This window comes from Cupressus sempervirens, chromosome 1, assembly GCF_028749045.1.
Source record: "Cupressus sempervirens isolate cs-2001-9-10 chromosome 1, ASM2874904v1, whole genome shotgun sequence".
NCBI classification, from domain to species: Eukaryota; Viridiplantae; Streptophyta; class Pinopsida; order Cupressales; family Cupressaceae; genus Cupressus; species Cupressus sempervirens.
The window spans coordinates 93,768,334-93,790,351 of record NC_143118.1 but is presented as its reverse complement, the minus strand read 5'-3'; positions in this window follow the sequence as shown (position 1 = coordinate 93,790,351).

Below are 22,018 nucleotides of genomic sequence, written 5' to 3'. Positions count from 1 at the left end.
TTAGTGGTGCTATTATTTTTTAGTTTTGGTGCTCAAATTTTTTAGAAATTTCATTTTTTGGTGACTATACCTATCCAATCCTACATTTTGTAACTTCAAATGCTTTGTACAAGCTCATCTGGCACATTTTTAGGTTTCATTGTTTTTTAAAGTGAATAATTTTTTGTCTACTTTTAGATCTACAATCAAATTATAGGCTTGTGTCAAAAAAAATACCACTTTCAAAAATAGGTCCTTTCTTTGCATTGTATTGCTTCAAAAAATTTGTATTCATGAGCTACATTGCTTAGTTCCAAATTAGAACTCCAAGAGGAGGTTGTAAATAAAAAAATCACAGCTCCACTAAGGCCAAAATTGGCAAGTGGATATTGTAATCACACTAAGTATAAAGTGCCAAAATCTTTCATTTGGGGGGGTGGGGGGGGTGTCTATTGGTGTTGTGTTCCTCTTTTCTTATTGTTATCTTTCATTTCTTGTATCATGGGAAATCTTAAATTTTCAAAATTAACACCACATAACTATGCCACATGGTCAGTTAAAAATAGTGTGAATTAATGAATGAAGAAGTTTCTCAATATACAAATGTTTCTTTTCCTAAACCAATAGGTGATCAATTACCTAAAAGTGAAATTAATGCTTGGGAAAGAGTAGCTAGGAAAGCCCTAAGTATTCTTAGGTTAGGGGTTGAATACAAGATCCTCTATCAAATCATGGATTATGATACATTCAAGGAAACTTGGGATGACCTTAAAAATCTATATAGGAAAGTGACTGAGGAGGATGTCTATAAGATTAAAGATGAGCTTACCTCCCTAGATCCTAAGAGCTTTGATTCTATTTAGAATCTTATCATTAAGGTGAATAAGTTGAGAACAAAACTTACTGATTGTGGTAGTCCTATTAAAGATAACTGGTTGATTTATCTCATTCATAATAAGCTACCATCTAAGTACTCCACATTTGTCTCTTCTTTCAACACCATAAAGGCTACTCTAGGGTCTTCTTATTAGAAACTCACTTTTGATGATTATGCTCAGTTGTTAGAGGATGAACAAGTGAAGTTGATAACAATGGGGATTCTCAACACTTCAAAGTCTAAGGCATTGGTGGCTAATAAGGAGGGTTCTAAAAATTCATCTGGTGAAAGTTCAAACAAAGGAAAGGGAAAAAAGAAGAAGTGGAAAGATAAAAAACAAGAGGATATAGAAAAATCAACATCAAATCATCAACAAGGAAAGTCTTCTCCTAATACCAACAAAAAGGGGGACACTAATCAGGAAAAGAAGAAGTGTGCTTATTGTAAGAAGATGGGTCACATATGAACATCAATGTTATCACAAGTAGATTGATGAATTAAAGAACATCATGAAGAAACAAAATGTTCCATTGCCTAATGCTTATAAGGAGAAATGGTCTTCATCTTTAGATTCTAAGGGCAAAGGGCAAGCTTTACTCACAAACATTTCTAGTCAGGGAGAATGGATTATTGACTCAAAGTGCCACATATCATATGGGTGCGTCAATCTTTCATGACACATTTAGAGGTACCTCACATATTTGTAGGAGATGATACTAAAGTGGAAGTTGAAGGAAAAGGTGAAGTTGAGATGGAAAATGGAGTGTTCAAGGATGTTCTATATGTTCCTAATCTTACCTCCGACCTTCTTTTAGTCTACCAAATCACTCACTATGGAGGTGGAAATAAGGTTGAATTTCTTCTGGATTTAGTGGTAGTGAAAAGCATCAAGGATGACTTTATGGTTGCAATAGGAGAAGCCAATCATGATTCGAGGCTTTATACTTTATCTTCCTTTGTGCTTAAATCTAATGCACAAGCCTTGTTAATGCATTCAAATACAGAAAGAAAACTGTGGCATGAGAGATTTGGACATCTCAACTACAAATATCTTCATCAACTTAGCAGCAAGAACATTGTTCATGGTCTACTTCAAGTCCAATTTTTACAAGATGTTTGTTCAGGTTGCTCACTTAGGAAACATTAGAAAAAAATGTTTAACAAGTGTAAGTCTTGGATAGCACAATGTGTTCTTGAATTGGTTCGTAGTGATGTAGCAAGCCCATTTCTAGTGCCATCATTTGGCAAGTCTCACTATGTACTCACCTTTATTGATGACTACTCTCACTTTACTTGGGTATTCTTCATGGCTCATAAGAGTGAAGTGTTTGAAAGATTTCTCAACTTCAAGGCTCAAGTAGAAAAGTAGTTAGGAAAAGCCATCAAAGTTCTTTGAATAGATATGGAGGGGAGTATGTGAACTCAAGACTAATAGACATTTGTACTCAAGATGGAATTGAACATCAGAATTCGATGCCATACAAGCCATAGTAGAATGGTGTTGTCAAAAGGAAAAATAGAACCCTCAAGGAGATGACCACTTGCATGATACTATATAAGTATCTTGATCAATTCTTTTGGGCTGAACCAATGAATTATGCTAACTACATCCAAAATAGGAGTCCTCATATAGCTTTGGATGGTATAACTCCTTTTGAAGCTTGGACTAGAAGGAAACCTTATGTAAAGAACTTTAGTTTCTTTGGTTATCCAGCATGGGCATGAATACCTCCACAAAAATTCAAGGCATTGGAACCTCAAAGAAAACCTTGCATCTTTGTTGGATAGGTGGACTCTCATAAAGCCTATAAGTTAATGGATCTAAAGACACATGACATATTCTATGAGAGGAGTGTACACTTTGACGAAAGTTGTCCAAGCTTTACTTTTTCAACTCCTTTTTCCTTGATTGAAGAGAGTGATAGTGATGATAGTGACTTTAAAGATGTTTGTCCACAACCCAAATAGAGACATCGACTAGTAGAGGTTGAGGATATACCTTCTATATCATCTTCCACTAGACCTAAATGGCCTTAGCTAACATTGGATGCAGTAGGACCATTGGCAGGGAATCCTTCAGATACTAGGAGGACAAGATCACAACAAAACTCACTCCCACATGCTTATATTGTAGTTGTTTCTAATCCATAATCATTCAAAGAAGCTTCAAGTATTCTATAATGGGATAAAGCAATGGAGGAAGAATATAATTCTCTTATGTGAAATGATACATGGGACTTAGTCTCTCTTCCTAAGGGAAGAAAATTGGTTTGGTGTAAGTGGATCTATTGGACCAAGTTTGCAACAGATGGAAGTGTTGATAAACATAAGGCTTGACTTGTTGTAAAAGGTTTCTCTTAGGTATCTAGCATTAACTACACTGAGACCTTTGTACCAATTGCAAAAATGAACTCCATTCATTTGACACTAGCTATAGCAATAGCTTAGAGATGGGTTCTTCATTAGATGGATGTGAAAAGCACATTTTTGAATGGTGATCTTCATGAGGAAATTTATATGGAGTAGCCAAAGGGATTCATTCAAGATTATACCTTGGTTTGCAAATTGAAAAAGTCTATCTATGGACTTAAACAAGCTTCCAAAGCTTGCTATACCAAGATGGATTCTTTCCTTCTCTCAGTATGGTTCACCAAATTTCATTCCAATTTGAATGTCTACACTCTTCAAAGAGATGATTCTCATTTGCTACTTGTGCTCTATGTTGGTGACTTAATCATTGCAAGGAGTACAACATCCATTATTGATAGTGTCAAGGCTACTTTGCAAGATAGGTTTTTGATGATAGACTTGGGTCTACTTTATTATTTCCTTGGTATTGAGATACATTATTCTTCATTAGGGATCACATTATCACAACCCAAGTATACTCTTGATCTTCTTTCTCAGTTTCACATGAGTGATTGCAAGGCTGCATCTACTCCATTCCTTTCAGGTGTTAAGTTAGAAGCCAAGTGTTCCACTCCACTTGTTAATGCTACTTTGCATAGATAGTTTTTTGGAAGCCTCATCTACTTGACACATACATGCCCCAACATCTCATTTGTAGTTGGCATGGTTTCTCACTTCATGCAAGAGCCACATGAACTTCACTGGAAGGTAGCCAAACACATCTTACACTATATCTAGGGTACACATACATATGGGATATGTTATGCAGTTGGTACTAGACTAAAATTAGTGGGTTATACAGACTTAGACTATGTAGGTGTTAGTGAACATATTGTCCTTCGAGGAAAATACGTGCAAACCTGACCCTAAATGCCCAAATGAAAGAAAAAATTGACACCAACAGTTGGATAGGTTATCATGGGATTGATAACCTTCCTCTAAATTTTATTGGGTACAACTCCCCGCATAAGATATCCAATGAATTAAATGTGGATTCTTTTAAGAAGAAAGCATGAAAGGACATCAAACATCTACCCATAAACACAGAGTAGAAGCAAAACCTAAGAATTGAAAAGAAAGGAAACAGAATACAACAAATCACACAAAGTTAATTTGTTGTACACTATATCATGTAACAAGGATAAAATTGTGTCTTTCATATTCTTGAGATAATTAAAATCAGAGGCTTGTAAGATATTAAGGAATGACAACATAATAAAGGAACAATGACATCAGACTATAATTTTCAGAGAAAACTGAAAATGACTCAAAGTTTGAATTTAGTGGAAGGAAAAACACATTATAGCCAAAGTTAAATGTATTTCACCTCTAGCCTCCCTTCCCTGACTGTAAAGATCACAAAGCCTCTTTCACACATTACAATCCAACCATCATTTAAACCAAATAGAAATTCTTTCTACCATATTATGTTAAACATCAAAAAGACTGTAACCCTCTCTCAGCTACAAAGTTCTGAAAAAAAGGTAAAAAAATAAAGCCCATGCTCTGCTTCTCTCTATCCCTCAAGAAGATGAAACTATTCTATCAAAATTTCTTCCTTCCTCGCCTGAAGCCCAAAGTCTGCAGTTTGGAAGCCCAAAGAATTTCAACTTTGAGTCATTTTCAGTTTTCTCTGAAAATTACATTCTGATGTCATTGTTCCTTTATTATGTTGTCATTCCTTAATATCTTACAAGGCTCTGATTTTAATTATCTCAAGAAGATGAAAGACACAGTTTTATCCTTGTTACATGATACAATGTACAACAAATTAACTTTGTGTGATCTATTGTATTATGTTTCCTTTCTTTTCAATTCTTAGGTTTCGTGTCTACTCTGTGTTTATGGGTAGATGTCTGATGTCCTTTCATGCTTTCTGGTTAACAACATCCACATTTAATTCATTGGATATCTTGTGTGGGGAGCTGCATCCAATAAAATTTAGAGGAAGGTTATCAATCCCATGATAACCTATCCAACTATTGGTGTCAATTTTTTCTTTCATTTGGGCATTCAGGGTCAGGTTTGCACATTTTTTCTCGAAGGACAATCTGTTCACTAACAGATTTTGGTGACTCCGCTGGGGAGAGTCTCTTTAGAAAGAGCCTTAACCCTTAAATGCAATGTATAACAATGGTTCTTCCACATAATGAGGTCTTCCCTGTATTACAACCCAACCTCCAATTTGAAGATACTCAAGAAGACATAATTTCAGACTTAGCTACAACCGCTTGGTGAGTACGTAGGAATGGTCAACAATATCAACAAATATTAGCGATTCTTGAAAGAGAAGAAGAAAGAGCTGAATTGTTGAGAGGAGTGCCAGAAGTTCAAGCAGTGGTCATTGTGGATAGATTGGCCCAGGCACCTGCAAGGCCTTGAACCTATAAGTAAGATAAAACTAGCTACTCGTAGATACACAAGAGGAGAAAGAGAAAAAGGAATTCTTGATGAAAACTTTGAGCCATTGAAGAACCTAAAATTCTTGCCAGACTGTAATGACCCTAAAAAGAAGCAGATCAGATCTCAAAGCAAGCCTAACTCTCCACCCAAACCATCCCCTTTCTCACCTTTAGTACAGTCTTTGCTTCCATTGAATACTCTTTTTCCAGCCTACCTATCAATCCAACCCCTACAAGTTATTCCACATAACATGGCCGCTAATCAACCTTGGGGGAAAAACATAGGTCCATTAAATTTAGGTGTGAATCCCACAACACTTCCTAAAGGCGCTACTGAGGTTTTACCCAAGTTTAGTGGAGATGGCAAGGTTTCAACAAATGATCATTTGAGTGCTTTTCATTCTACTTGTGCTGTCATAAGTGTCCCCACATAGGAAGTTGCTGTGAGATTATTTGTGCGAACTTTGATCGATGTCGCTGCTGACTAGTTTAGTCATTTGCCTCATCAGTCCATTACTAGCTGGGATGATATGAAGAATGCTTTTGAAAATAGATTTAAAACCCTTGAAAATGAATGTTCTCTGTTCTCTCAACTCAGTCAAATGAAGAAAGATATGCATGAACCCATGAGAGAGTTTGTGGCTAAATTTAATAGACTGGTCCAAAGAATTCGTACAACATCTAGGCCCAGTGCAGAAAATTAGAAATCATTCTTTATTAATGTTGTCCCAGCGGATATAAGTTTTCACCTTATTAAAGATGTCTATGTTGATTTAGATGCTGCTCAGAGGTTGGCTATTCAATTGGAAGATGCATTCATTAATGCTGGTAAGTGGAAAAGAGATGTACATACCCCCGGGACTACTTCATCTTCTTCCCCCATAGACCTAGTTTTGCAAAAATTGATGAATGATATATCAATGATGAAGAGACAGCAGAATAAGATCCACAACCCATATTAGACCCCTTACCAGGACATTCACAAATGGCAACAGCCTCAAAATTTTGGTAAAACACCCCTATTAACTACTCCTCAAACAAGACTACAAATTGAAGAATCTCCAAAAGAAACCATGTGTTCATTTCATATGAATTTAGATCATGATGAACGAGAATGCCCTGATTGGCTAAATTGTATCCAACTAGCAAAAAATGCCACTGCAGCAGAGCGAATGACCGAAAACAAAAGTGTAGAGAGGGAAAAATTTGGTTCTTATTTCCTTGAGTATGAGTCTGATTCTGAAAGAGGAGGCGATGTTTATACAACACTTTAAGACCCTGCTTGCACCATAATGACTAGAGGCCAACAGAATTAGAAATCTTATCCAGGAACTTCCCCCTGTATATGAGCAATGTTGGTATGCTAATAGAAACCAAATTTAAATAAAGCTTCTACAAACTAAACAAAATTCATAAACTTCAAGATAGATTAAGATGAGCTCTCAATTGAAAATATGAGCTATTAATGGGCTCTCTCAATGAGAAGCTCTCTTGTTGAGTGGCTTTATCTAAATGGATAGGATGTATGCTCAATATGCTTCTGAAGGCTTCAATGGATGATTGTGGATTTTTGGTGTGGATAGATGGCTTTAGTATGGATTTGGCTCTCAAAATAGCATTATAACTTTACTTCATGGATTGTGTTATTTTGCAAAGGGAAAGGATCCAATTTATAGGCAAGAGGCTTGAGGGATTGAGGGCTAAGATGCAAGGATGGGAAAAAGCTCATGGAGGGCTTAGATTGCATGAGAGGAGAGCACATGGATTGTGCTTCCTTATAGCCAATCAAGGAGTGACACATGTCACATGGTGAGAGGATGGAGGAAAGGGGAAGGATGAGTCAACAAAGGAGGCTCAAGGGATAAAATCTTCATAAAGACCCTCATAATGGCTTGTAAGAACAATAAAAGGGCTTGGAAGAGTCATTTATGGCCTAGTGGACTTCATAAAGTTTTATGGTTGAGATATTTTGAGGGTGATGAGAGCAATTTCGACTTGGACTTGATTAGGAGGGATTTAAGCTTGCTTAGGCTTGTGCAAATGATTAGAGGATGGATTAGGATGGTTTAGGATTAGCTTAGGGATAAGCAAGTGGATGGCATTTAATGAGGGTGGGTGAAGGAGGAGATATTTGTTAACTTTTGGCTTGGGTTAGTAAGTCTTAACCCATTTTTAGGGAATGTGACAAGGTTAGGAGGGGATTAGGATTAGGTTTAAAGACATCTTCTAGAAGAGTCTAGACTTTGGATGAGGATAAAGACTTTCTAGAATAGTCTAGAATTTCCTAGGATGAGGATGAAGACTTTCTAGAAGAGTCTAGAACTTCTTAGGATGAGGATAAATTAGATTTTTAGGAAATAAATAAAGTTTTATTTATTTCAAGGGTTTGGGTTGAGGAGATATTTATTAAAACTTTTTTTTAATAAACATGAGGATTAATATTTAATCTTAATTAAATATTTTGAGTTGGGATTAGGGGTAGAAAATGATGGGATTAGCCTTTAATTAAAATTAAAGAAGGATTAGAAGATTTTGGAAGAGGGTAGTGGTCTTAAAGAAATTGGCCAAGTTTTGGGCAAAAAATAAATTTTTTATTTATTTTGGGTTTTTTGGTCAATTTATTAATTAAATAATTAATAAATAAGGAAATAATGTTTAAATAAGATTTAAACATTTTTGGGAGGGATTCTTTAATTAAATATTTTTAATTAAGATAAAAGGATTTAATGGCATAAAAATTAATTAATTAATTAATTAATGATGATGTCATCAAGACTTTTTCAGAAAATAAAAATACTTTATTTTCTAAAGGTTTTTAGGTGTCTACACCCCCAATGTATCAAATTCTAAAGGTAATGAACATATACATGCTGATACAACAAAAATTATAGAACCAAAAATCTTGTCCAGAACAGAAACGAAAGCCAGTACCTCGACTTTTGATATTGTTGAATTCTGCAAAACTTCTTCCATATCAATTTCTCCAGCTAAATATCTAAAACTTAACCCAAAGGAATTGGACAAGTTGGTTCAATATGTAAAGGGAAATTCTGCCGCTAATGCACATGTTACAGATGAAGTTTCTGAGGATTCAAAAACTGTCGAGAAACTTGTCTTTGTATCTAAAAGATATGCCAAAGGCACTGAAACCATTGCTAATTTTGTTCAAAAGGAAATAGAGGAGACTAAGCCCAATCCATTTTATATATCTTTGTTATTAAATGGTCAAAAAATTAGTAATTGCATCATTTACTCTGGAGCATCAGATAACATTATGCCCCAACCAGTTGCAAAAGTCCTTAGTTTGGAGCTCACAAAGACCTTTGGATGTCGCTACGCTATGGACAAAAAGCAAGTACCCCTGGTTGGCTAGGTGAAAGATGTGCAGGCTGTTCTTTATGCTTGTCCTGAAAAGAAGGTAAAACTTACTATTCTAGTAGCTGATATCCCAGCCAGCTATGGAATGCTACTCAGTAGAACTTTTTGCAAAGACATGGGTGGGGAAATTAAAATGGATTGGTCAGAAGCATGGATTCCTATGGGGAAGAAGAAAATAAAGCTAGAACCTGAGCCCAAGCATAAATATACTGTAGTACCTTCTGATAACCCTAAAGCATAGATATTGTTTGAAAAGTGTCAGTTCAAAAACTATATAATTCTGCCTGAGGAGACATGCAGAGAAGAAGAGGTAAGTTCAGAAGACAATTTATGGACCCTAGAATTCGATGGAAGTTGTTCGAATTTAGGCTCAGGTGCTGGTGTAGTTCTCATTTCACCTTTTGGGGAAGTTTTTCCTTTTTCTTTTAAGCTAGACTTTCATAATACCAATAACACTGCAGAATATGAAGCATTACTTCTAGGTTTGCAAGAAGCCAAAGCTAAAAGAGTAAAGTGCCTCAAGGTGAAAGGTGACGCTAAACTCATTGTGAAGCAGGTGAGAAAAAAATTTTCAGTAAAAAAATGATGGATTGAAGTATTATAGAAACTTAGTGTGGGATGAAATTGAGTCATTTGAAGCATTTTCTATTGAATTCATTCCTCGTGCTCAAAATACAAAAGTTGACTCTTTAGTTGTCTCAGCATCATTACTGCTACCACATCCTGAATTCAAAAATGATACTTATAAGATTGAAATCAATGGAAACAAGGGAAGTGATCCAACTCTCAGGAAACCGGATTCCTAAAGGTTTGGTTTCCCTAAAACATCTTTTTGGTAGAAAAGATGATAGCGCTCTAAAGAAAGATGTTGGTTCTAATGAGAAGGAGGGAAAACCTAACAAGATCAAAATTGGAAATGCAAAAAACCCTAAGTGGATTTCTATAGGATGAACCTGTTTTGCAAAGGAGAAGGAGAAGTTATCTGAACTTTTAATTTGATATCAAGATGTTTTTGCATGGGGTTATAGTGATTTAAAAAAATTTAGAAACGGTGAATTTGTGCATCATATACCGTTGAAACCAGGGGCTACCACCTTCAGATAGAAACTCAGGAATTACAACCCCAAAGTTTCAGAAGCTATTTTTTGAGAAGTGGAAAAGCTGTTGAAGGTTCGTATAATTTACTCGATACATCATTCAACATGGATAGAAAATATCATTCCTATAAGGAAAAAGAATGGAGAAATAAGGATTTGCGTGGATTTTAGGAATCTGAACCAAGCAAGCCTTAAAGATAACTATGCACTTCCTACTATGGACCACGTCTTGCAAATAGTTGCTGGGTCTAAAGTAATGTCTATTCTTGATGGCTATTCAGGATATAATCAGATCAGTGTCACATTAGAGGATCAACACAAGACAAACTTTATTACTCCTTGGGGCACCTTCACTTATAGTCGAATGCCTTTTGGTTTGATTAACGCTGGGGCCACTTTTCAGTGTGCTATGAACTCCTCTTTCAAGGACCTCTGAGATAGAATAATTGTTATATATCTTGATGATTTGACTATCTATTCTAAAAGAACAAAACATCATTTAAGGGATCTAGAAAAGGTGCTGGGAAGATGCAGATAGCATGGTATATCTTTGAATCCTAAAAAGTCTTTGTTCTTCGTGGAAGAAGGTAAATTGCTTGGGCATACTGTTTCCAAAGAAGGTATAAAATTTGATCTAGAGAGGATGAGAGCAATACAGAAGCTAGTTTTTCCTACCAATAGAAGTGACCTAAAATCCTTCTTCGGTCAGATCAATTTCTTGAGAAGTTTTGTACCCGAATTCTTTGAGAAGGTGAAACATATGCTGGATATGATGAGCAAAAAATGCCCTTTTAGATGGCAAGAGGAGGGTAAAAAGGCCTTTGAAGATATCAAAATAGCTATCACAAGTGCCCCAATGCTGGTGAGTCCTAACTTTGAAAAGGATTTCATTATTTATTGTTATGCTTCTGAACACTCTCTATCCAGTATTCTAACTCAGCAGAATGATGAAGGAGGTGAGGCTCCCATCGCATTTATGAGTGTTCCTCTGAAGAGACATGAGTTGAATTATACTCCAATAGAAAAATATGCATTCATTGTAGTAAAAGCATTGAAACAATTTAGGTATTATATACTACATTCTCATTCTATCGTGTATGTACTTGAAACCACAGTCAAAAGCATTTTAACTCAACAAGAAGTAGGAATGAATAAATGGGCGGTTTGGGTGACTAAAGTCCAAGAATATGATCTGACTATCAAGCCTACTTCTCTAGTAAGAGGGTGCAATTTGTGCAAATTGATAGCTGAAGGTAAAGATGAATCCCCTGATAAATCTGAGGAAGCCCCTACAGTCTTATTGGTTAGCCTAACAAATTCTTGGTTCTCAGACATTGCATATTTTCTATCATATGGTGAATGCCCACTGAATATGAATCATAAAGAAAGATGGAATTTAAGGTTGAAAGCAGCAAAATATGTAATTTCAAATGGTGTTCTCTATAAGAGAGGAATCGATGGGACCTTTTTAAGGTGTGTGGACACAGAACAACAGGGAAAATTGTTAAAAGCATATCATTCAGAGGCTTGCGGAGGACATTTTTCATCCACTGTTACTAGTTTTAAAGTTCTTAGGAATTGTTTCTACTAGCCAGGCATGTTCAAAGATGCTTATAAATTTGTGAAAAACTATGAAAAATGTCAACTTTTTACTGGATGCCCTCAATTAACAACATTGCCGCTCAAGCCTGTGGTAATTGATGAACCTTTCTGACAATGCGGTATTGATTTTATCGGACCAATAAATCCTCCATCAAGCGCTAGACATATCTACATTTTAATAGCAATAGACTATTTCACTAAATGGGTGGAAGCAATACCAACGAAGAAATCTAACTCCCAAGTGGTGTGCGAGTTCCTGATGTAGCAATTTTTTGTCAGATTTGGCGTACCTCAAAAAATAGTTTCAGATAATGCCACTTATTTTTCATCAGAAGAGATATCTTTTTTTGTTATGAGCATGGTGTATCCTTGGCTCATTCATCATATTACTTCCCACATGGGAACGGACAGGCAGAGTCCAGTAATAAAAATCTAGTAGCCATCATAAAAAAATTGGTGTCTGATAATTCCCGAGATTGGCATAAAAGACTCTATGAAGCACTATGGGAAAATCAGATTACACCAAAAAGAGCTATTAGAATGGCTCCCTTTAAACTAGTATATGGGATTGGAGCCCAGATATCTTTACCTTTGGAGTTATCAGCTACAAAATTCCAATCGATCATTGAGGATCAATTCTTCAAGAATTCATTGGAAAAAAGAGTCATGTATCTGCACAAATTGGAAAATGAGAGATGCAAACTGGTTGACCATATCACAGAACACTAGATGAATGTGAAATGTATCTTTGATAGAAGAGCTTGACCAAGAAATTTCCTTAAACATGATGAAGTACTCCTGTGGGATAAGAGGAAAGAACCAAAAGGGGCACATGGAAAATTTGAATCTCTTTGGAAAGGTCCATTCTTCATTTCAGAGATTGTTGGCCCTAATACTTTTTGATTGAGATATCTAGACGGAACAGATCTATCTTTTACATATAATGGGCAGGATTTGAAGTTGTTCAAGCTCTAAGTTTTAATGTCCCTCGCCATGTACATATCAATTTTGTCGTGTTTAGTCTTTCTTGTTCTTCTCATTTTCTTTCTCGTTCACTTTGTTTAGTTTTTGTCCCCTTTTTCTGAGTTCTCTATGTATTTCACATACACAATCCCCAGTCAGAGCCCCTGTTAGTTGTGTGTAGAGTCACTTTTTCTCTTTCCAAGGACCTCCTTTAAACCCCCTTAACTATCTTCTTTCAAAGTCCTTTCCTCACCATTTATGTTTTCACTGCTCCTTGAAGTAGTTGGTCAAAATTGCAAGCTTCCGCAATTGTGGTCCCCTTCATTTGAACCGCTTTCAACCACTTTGAACCTTGGTTCAAAGCAGTTCAAAGTAGTTCAACCAAAGATTTTCATACTAATGCTTTTTTTTCTTTGGCAGGAAATTTTCTTTATGCGATGGCTTTCATTGAAGCACTTTGAACCACTTTGAATCTCAGTTCAAAATGGTTCAAAGTGGTTCTTGATTAGAACAATTGGCAATGATTTATTTCTAAAATATGGCGCACCGCCTTTTCACAATCAATTGAGGCTCATGTTAGATATCAAAAATCAAAAGATTTTTCTCTTTTTCCAAGGAGGAGGTCATCATCATTAGAAGTGGGAGAAAAGATCTTAGACTTGAGGAATGATCAGATATTGTACGAAATTAATCATTTTTAATTTATGTGAAAAGAGAAATCATTAAATGAAAAGATCATGCAGTGATGCTTCAAATGTGCCAAGGTTGATGTGAGGTGATATGTCATCATGCCTATTAATTATCCAATTCTTCTACATGTAAACCTTTCCTTTAACAAAACCATTCAGTAGCTTTGTAAATGACTTTGCAAAAAGCTGATTTCAAAGAGAAGGAGTTGTTAAGGAAGATAGAAGAAGTTGTTTGGTTTTTAGTGAAAAGCAGGTGAGAATTTAGAAATCTTTGTTTTGTTCTGCAAATCTATTATTTTCAAAGGATTGTCTGCCAGAGGTTTTGCTTTTTTGGTTGAAAATGAAGTCAGTCTTGCACTTTTTTGACAATGCTTCCAGCCTTGAATGTAAGAGACCAGTGATCTGTGATACAAACTTAGAAGGGGTGAATGTAGAAAAGCTGCAAACAAATTTTCTTCAGAATACCAAAGAGGTTAAGGGATGCATGGAAGTGTTAACAAGTGGGTTAATTGAAGCTGCTATCTTTCCCCCTGCTTTCGTGAGCCCTGAGCTTCTGCAACTTTGCATTGACCATTACGATGTAAGGAGTAGAAGCACAATAAGTGAAAATGGCAACACAATACTTTCCATCTCAAGGGAAACCATTTCATCTATTTTATAATTAATAGCAAATACCTTTGCCACATTTTCACCCACTCAAGCTTTGGCCGAATACCAGGAAACCCCTAGCATTTTCTGAAACACCCTTGCTAGGAAATGGACCGAAGTTAACTATGGAGGTGGGTCTAGGCTGCCCAAAGTCATTATGAAGGATCACATGAAACCTCATATACATGACCTGGTTGTATTATTACACAGGGTGAAGGGTTTAGCTGATGTATATTTGTTTGAAGAATGGATGTATAGATATATTGAGATTATCTTGAAGGGTGAGTAGTGGATGGATTGGGTGGAGATCATTGCCAATTCCTTGAGGAACCAACTCAAAAGGGCCAAAGAATCTTGCGAGGATTTCTATATGGCCTTGTATTTGACTTATTGTATTCCCTGTACATGTGATCTCACTACCCTTCCACATGGGGTATGGAACAAAGAGATAACCATCTTCCAGTATTGTCCTTTGTATGGAAGCATTTATTTGACTCTAAAGGGTGTTCAGATGCCACGACTTTCTTCTGAGTCACAGAAACTAGTTCAATAGTATGGGAGTCACTTCATTCAATTTCCTAGGTTCACATACTTAAGAGTCGAAGGGTTTAAAGATGAACCTCTGAAGTTGCCCCAATATGCCCTCGATTGTTTCATTTTAGCCAAATTATGCAGATAGCTTTTCTCAGTCATCAAAGATAATCTTCCTCAGGAGAATTGGGAAATGGTTTTCCCTATCACATTGGGCTCCTTAGTCTATACTAATATGAATAATGCTTCCATCATCGAAAACAATTTGCTGGGATTCAATCTTGGTTTCTACCACAGCAGGAGAAATTTTGATAGTAAGGGGTATGCAGCTCTAACCCTGGGCCTTGAAGTAAATCCTTTAGATGCTCCTCATCTAGAAGATCTATGGAGAGATTATGGAGATGAAGAATAAGTCTTGAGGAAAGACCATTCTAGATTAACCTTACAACAAATCAATTCTTTTAGATTGAAGTTCAAAACACAGGGAATTATTGAAGACAGTTCATACCTAATCGAGCCCGATTGGGAAGAGTCTAATGAGTCAAAGTTCCTAGTGGTAGACTAGAGCAAAGAGGAGGAAGATGATGTTAATTTAAGAGCTAGATCTATATTAACCTATACAGATGACTAGTTATAGAGGAAAAGGAAAGGAAATATCAATGAGTCTTCTCCTAAGGTGATTTCTTCCCCAGGACCACTTCAATCTGACATTCTATTTTCTCATATTGTAGGTGATGCACTAATTCCAAATAAGAAACTGAGATCCCCTCCTCATTCGCAAGCTACGGCTCCTAGGACGAGATCCTAGTCCAAGTCCAAAGCCTCAAAGCAGCCTAGTATTCAAAAATAGAAAATGACATCTTAAGGGCAAGATTCAGATGATAAATTTGTTTCCCCTAATGAAGCAAATGGCGAGGTTCAATTCATTGAAGCCCTGAGAGTAGATCAACCAAAATTCTTAACTCCAACTAGAGACACTCAGGTAATGTCAACCACTCCTATTGTTCCTTCATGGTTATTGAATTCAATCAACAAGAAGCAGAGTCTACAGCCAGTATCCACACCAGTAAAGGACATAGTCACTAGGTACGCAGCCAGAGGTTCTAAGATAAAAAAAGTAAAAATAGATGCTTGTCTCACCAAAGACTCAGTAATAGGAAAAATCACAGTAGAGGTGGCCATTTATAAAAAAAAGAAAGACTCTTAGGAGATTTATGATGAAGGGTTCAAAGTTACTTCTTTTGAACTAGGTGCTATAAATAGGAATACTAGCAACAATTTCTTTAAGTTCTCGGCTGACCACATGCTCACACAATTAGAGAAAGATTCCAAGGAGAAGAAAGAACTAAAAGCAATGGTGTTGAAAATGGTTGCATACATTGATTCGCTGATCAACCTAGGGGCTGCTCCCATAATCCAGATATCATAGTCTTTTGACCCAAACTCTGTTGAGAGCCAGCAATTGATGAAACAAATGCAGAGGGGAAAACTACTAACTGATGCCATGACTAACTAGACGAATAACATAGTAAACTAGGGAAATAAATTTATCTCTAAAGTTGCTAGCATCTACTTCGAAGGTGAAATACTTCTAGGGGAGATTCAAACCTTGATCCCACTATGGGAAAAAGAATTAGCACGTTGCCAAGCTATAGTTCTCTAGGTCTTAGAGGTTGAAAATTTTGGGGTCCTCAAATTCCTGAATGAAAATCCTATGAAGGCCGTGGACCACTGCATACTTTTTATTCTGAAAAATAATATGAATTGGAAGGAGTCCATTTACAAAGAGACCATCAAAGAAATACAGGGCATCGAAAGTAAGATCACAGGAATACAGGAGGAACTAGTAAAGGACATGAAGATTGTCAATCCTACAGGTATCTTACAATTTGAGGAAGGAAATATGGACATTGAAGCACTAATTAGGAGTTTCACCGGAGTAGTAGAATAGATCAAAGACAAAGAATCACCAAAGGTTGATGATTTCACCTCCTTGGCAAGCATCAAATCCATGTTGTGCCTTAATGAGAACCTAATGCCATGTTAGAACCTGAAGGTGAAGGAGTATAGGTGGTAGAAAGACGCATGCAAAGCTCGAGTGATGAGCTTGAAAAATCCATACTCCCATGCCACGTAGGAATTCATATCCACATTTCAGAGTTGGAAGCTAGTGCATCAAACTATTGGAGGGGAGGAGAAAATCGACGCAGATATTGGGAACTGAATGGTCGTCTATTGGCGCCCTTTCTTTTTGATAACTACTTTCTAGTTTAATAACAGTTTCTTGTATTAATCCGATAGGGCTGAGTTTTAATGGAGGCCCTTTGAATTTGAAAAACTATAAATGCTGGGGCATTGAACTGTGTTTTTTTTAGCAGGGGAGCAAATAGGAGATAGAAGATAGAGCTTAGATAGCAGTATTTCACTATAGATTTGATTTTGATAACAGTATTTGGGAATAGTATATGAATGTTTTGGCTTTTAGCGACTTGGTGCATTTAAGTTTGAATATACATATATGAAGAATTTTGGATTATGCTTTGAAACTTTGTGTTCAGAGTGTTGAATTATTATTACTTTGTGAATGTGATTTGGCAATTCGAAAGTCCTAGTTTGATGTTACTTGATTATAAGTTCTTTTAAATTTTCATTCTTTGTTGGTGATACATGTTGAGATTTTAACGAAAATTCATTCTTTGAAGTCGGTTTTCTTTTTCATATCAATTGAATCTATTCATCTTTAAGTAGCCTTTGATAATTACCTCACTACCCAGGAGTAGTTGAGAGACCCTTATGCGCTTTTGGAAAAAGTGTGAAAATGGTTTCAAACTTATTGTAAATTTAACAAGGGAGTTGTACCTTTAGAAAATTCAGAGAGGAAGTGTAAAGTAAAATAAAAGTGCTTCCTCAACTGCAGTGAGTGGTTCTGTCCTTTGTGATATTTGGGTATAGAGTAAATTTGATAAATTATTTAAAAGGACATATCTGTTCACTAACAGTAGGGGATCTTGATTTCACAAGTCTACTTCAGTATACATGTTTCATCTTGGTTCTGGCCCCATTTTTGGGCAGAGTAAAAAGCATAAGACTATTGCTCTTCAATCAATTGAGGCTGAGTATCAAGGAGTTGTGACTACAGTGACAAAAGCTATTTGGTTGCAAAATATTTTGAAGGAGTTTGGTTTTGATCTACCTATACCCATAGTCATACATTGTGATAATCAAAGTGCCATTGAAATCTCAAAACATCTAGTACAATATTAGTGCACCAAACACATTGAGGTTCATATGCACTACATTAGAGAGCTGAATCATGAGAAGGTCATTGCATTATAGTATTGTCCAACAAAGCAGAAAATAGTTGACATCTTCACCAAGCCCTTCACTAAGATCAAGTATCTTCATTTGTGAGATCTCTTGGGATTGGGGGATTTTTCATCGAGGGGGGGGGGGGGGGGGGGGGGTCACATGACTCTTCTCTTATTTATTTTACTTATCTTTCTTTTTGGGAGGAGGGTTTTTCCCACTAGGTTTTCCCACTTTCTTCATTTTCAAAGAGATTGCATTTCATTACATTGCATTATATGTACAACATTGCATTTGTACTTGGGTACCTAACATGGCCTAGTAGCTAGGACCCATTATGCATTTCATCATAGCTTTTGTGAGCTTAAGTGCATTCCCCTAAGTTACACTTAAGTGGGGATGTTAGTGTAAATAATTATTATTTACACATTACTTAAGTTTACTTAGGATAAATTCATTATTTTATTATTTATTTGGTACACACCTAGGAGCATGTGTGTTCATGTGAGTTGTCATGTTAACAACACATGAGTTAAAAACTCTATTTTAGCACATGGTGTCTACAACATAATTTTATTTGACACACCTATGTAGGCTTATCCTCTCATCATCATGCTAACTCGTGCTCAATGGAGGATAATCCACTCTTGGTGGACATGTGCTTAGTTGTGAGGCTTATCATTTTTCTAACTCCTAGTCATTCTAGAGGCCTTTATATACAAGCACTTCTAGTGTACTTGTACATCAATTCATTTTCATATTATTATTCTGATCATACTTTATTGGTCCACATTGTGCTAGTGCTTAAACTTCTTGATCTTGGGTATTTTTCCCTAAGGCAAATTCTTATATTATGTAGCTCAAATTCTTTATTACAACATCAATGAAATCAATGGTGGCTTTTATTTGTGTAGGGGCATCTAGATATATTTTAGTGACCTCAAAGAGTTTATGTAACTCATATCTAGAGGGGGGTCATTTCCTCTCTATCTATGAAAGTATGTTTTCCCTTTTGCAAAGAAATCCAACATATTGCAAATACTTCATCACATTTGTCCAAAACAAGATTCATTCTATAAGAAGAATATGTTTGAGGGTTTTAAAAATACAATCCTTATGATCAACCTCTAAAATCACCTCTTTGTGTTGATTCTTCTTTATTGTCATCAACTAGAGTAAAGTGTACCACAATGGAATGAGTGTTTTCAATAGGTTTTAATTCATTAACTTCTCTCTCAAACCTCTATATTTTCATGTGCATTTTATTTATTATTGAATTCATTTCAATTTCTTTTCTTTTGAATTATTCGATCAACTCCTGCATATGTCTAATCTAGTCTTGATTAAACATTGATTCATGTGTCAACTGAGTTGCAACAAGCATAGCATATGTGATAGCAACAATTTGCATCAAGGCCATTCCTTCCTCTCCCTTAGATATATCAATCATTCTAGGCTTATTTCCTTTAAATGCACCCAATTAGAAATATTTTTTGTATTTGGATCATATCCAATTCCTTAAACTTTGTCAAATGATTCAAACTCGGATACAAAGGTTGAGTCTTCTTGCTTCCTAACTTGATCTAATAAAAACACTTCCTTAAATTTTAAACCAAGAAGTATTAATATTTCTCTCTTCCTTATCATTTCCCTTGCTTCATCCTCAATGTGTGAAATATTATCCAAGTGTAATTAATCCAATATTTTTTGAATAATTGTAGCATGCTAGGATTCATCTACACATTTAATTCTTTTGGTCTTTCTTTCACCAAAGTCCTTCATTTTATACCTTATCAAAAAATCCTTAAATTCATGAGTTTGTGTAAAGTTTTCTTCTTTAATAAACCTAAGAGAGATAGCTTCCCTCTCATCCTCTGTATCAATTGGATCATCACTTTCCATAGTTTGAGCATAGTAGCCATGTTTTTCCTCAAAAAACTTTGTAGGTGGCTCTGATGATTCAACATTTTTGTCTTCCTCTAAGTTTTTCAAAATACTTATGATTTATGTTGACACTTCATCATCTCAATCTTCATATTAAACTAAAGGAGTACTGATCCCTTCTTCTTGTTGAGGCATCAAGGTAGAAGGAATGGGAATTTTTCCTACAATAGTCAATTTACTCTTTTTGGCTTGAGGAGAAGGAGGTGCATGTTCAACCTTCTTACCTTTTTCTTGCTCAAAATATTCCTAATTCAATTTTTCAAAGTCTTTGATACATTAATCAATCCTAAGAGCTTCCATATCTTCCTCATGATTAAATTGAGGTAAACCCTTACTTAATCTATGACCCTCTATTCTCGACAAGACATTCCACTTGTTTAACCTCTGGTATGCTTCTTGTCAATCATCACAATTTTTTAAAATATCATCTTCCATGTTTAGTTAATGTGCATACCTAGCCTTTATAGTCTTGATGTGTCCTTCAGTATCATAATCTCTACCTTTGTCACCGACCATCCAATACATGTTCATGGTGTAATCCTAAACTTATTGGATCATATTGTACCCTGTTGGAATTATGATATATTTTTCATTGGTGCAAAAACTTATTAAATTCTGAATGCTTATCTAGCTCATCAATTAGTCTATAGTGTATACTGAGCATTTAGTGGTTACCTTGTAAGTTCAACAGGTAAACAGTTTTCACCGAGCATTCCAAAGGATACTGAGTGAATGAGAAGTTCAAAAGTGTTTACCAAGTAAAAAAGGTAAATGAAGGAATCATTATTTACCAAGTGAAGAAGGTAAAAGAAGGACTCAGTGTTTACTGAGTAAAGCAAGGTAAACGAAGAAGTTAGTTTCCACCGAGTGACACTATATCTACCAAGTCACCAATGGTTACCAAGTTCCAAGCAATGTTGTGTGGCTAGTATGAACAGAGCCTCTACTCCTACCGAGTGCATGATAATGCCGAGTAACATAATGGATGCTGCGTATCAGAAGGTTACCAAGTCAGCTTGAGGAACCCAAGTTTTCTACTTTCTAGCCGACTCTATAATATTTTGTTTACTTAGTTTTGGCTGACCTTACAATTGTAAATATTGGAATGGTATATATGTAATGTATGATATCATTTGTAGAATAGATGGATATGAAAATATAAAGGAAGTGATGTTTGCATATGAAGAAGGTATTGCTATATTTTGAGAATAGTGAAAGTGAATCAGCAGTAGAGTAAAAGGAATACAGCAAGGTCATCATAGGAGCAAAAAAGTTATATCTATCACATCAGGTGATTAGTGCAAAAAGCGATCTTATTAGCGAATAGTTCTAAGCAGATCCACTACTTCATCCTAACAGGTGAATCAATTTATAAATCCTTTAATAGGGTAGACTTAACAGTATTTTTGTAAATCTCCTAACAAAGTGCATACTTTAATGTATGTTTGTAAATCCTCTAACAAGGTGGATCTAGTAGTCCTAATTGCTCCTAACAGGGCAGATCACCAGAAGTGATCATTGTAACCCTTAATAGGCAAAATTTATGCTATAGTATTGAAGGTTTGTGGGCATCATCCCCATCCCAATTTTACTTTCTAATTGGAAGGTTTCTGGGTCACCAAATCATTGTGTTCATGTGTTATGAATGTTTATCTTTCCATGCATACAGTAAATTAAATAAATAAATGGTTAATGCTTTCAGTGCTGAATTGATTTAAATTTTTTAAAGCTACTAATTCACCCCTCCCCTCTCAATAACTTAGCTAGTCTTGATTATTTCCAACAATTGGTATCAGAGCATTTTGGTTCTCAGGACAAAGCTTGATAGCTTGAGCAAAGATCAAGGACAATGGAGCTATTCAAACTTGACAAATCTATTGAAAATGAAAAGCTAGATCTAGAAATGGCCATGGCTCAACAAGCAAAGGAGCATCTTTCTCAATCTCTAAAGAAAAGGAAGGAACTTGCAAGAAAAATAAATGATCATCAGTATGTTGAAGAAAAGATTGAAGACCTTTTACCATCAAGCAGTTCAAATGAAGCTAATGAAGCAATCAAGGAACCCCTAGCAAAGAATGGTTATCTGTAGGAAGAAGTAAGAAAGCTTAAAAGACAATAAGAAATCCAATCAATCAAGCTATGTGAAGTTTCGGAACAAAGAAACAAGGAAAATGAAGACTTAGAGGCAAGAAA